Genomic DNA, 1,012 nt, shown 5'->3' on the forward strand with positions numbered 1-1,012 from the left:
AGGGGGCGGGGCGCGTCAGTAACAAGGGAGAGGCGGGGCTCCGCTCCCTAACGGGGTCTTCCTCCTCCCGTAGCTGAGAACAGCCGACGCGGGCTTCCAGCCAGTGTGGGCACACAAGAAATGAAGTGGGCAGCCCTGGGGCAGAGGATGCGACTACTGGACTGAGGTTGAATCCTTCACGTGTCGCTACGCGATCTCCTGTGGGGCGCACATCCATCCCCATCTGTTCTTTTTCCCAGCTCCCAGCTCCTGCGAGACGCAGAGAGGGGAGCCCCCAGACTCCTGACTCTAGGGCGCCTTCCGCCTCTCCTCTTCCCTCTCCCAGGATCTCGCAACTGGGAAACTATAATCTAGGAGAAAAACCTAGGCGGGCAAGAAAAGGGGCTGTTCTGTAAGATGTGTCTGTAAGCCTCCTCCTCCCGGGCTACCTTGGGAGCCCCACAACCTCCTCCCATCCAACCCTACGCACTGCACATACCCGAACCTACGTTACTTCCCAATCCAGGCAAACACATCTCACATCACATACAAACAACTCCCTAGAGACGCCCACTTCTCCCGTGTCGTTTCCACACACGCCCTTCTCACACGCAAACAGCCCTCGCTCAAACACCCCCCACCCACGGGAGCACCTGCCCAGAGCGGGCCCACCCAGCCCTGACGGTAGCATGCGCACGCACGCAGAAATCCCTTCCAGCCACATCCCGGGCTTCATTGTCAATCAGATTAGTAACAGAATGGAAACAGACAAGTCAATAAATCAAGTCTAGAAACAGTCCCAGTGTTGTCTATCACCAACTCCGTATCCTCTCGAGGCTTGGATGCTCAAGTGCTAGGCATTTTTGTCTTAGAAATAAAGCCAGTTCCGACTGGGCGCGGTGGTTTACGCCTGTAATCCCAACACTTTGGGAGGCCGAGGCGGGCGGATCACGAGATCAGGAGATCGAGACCATCCTGGCTAACATGGTGAAACCCCGTCTCTACTAAAAATACAAAAAAATTAGCCGGGCGT

Source organism: Colobus angolensis, unplaced genomic scaffold, assembly GCF_000951035.1.
Source record: "Colobus angolensis palliatus isolate OR3802 unplaced genomic scaffold, Cang.pa_1.0 Scaffold78, whole genome shotgun sequence".
NCBI lineage: Eukaryota > Metazoa > Chordata > Mammalia > Primates > Cercopithecidae > Colobus > Colobus angolensis.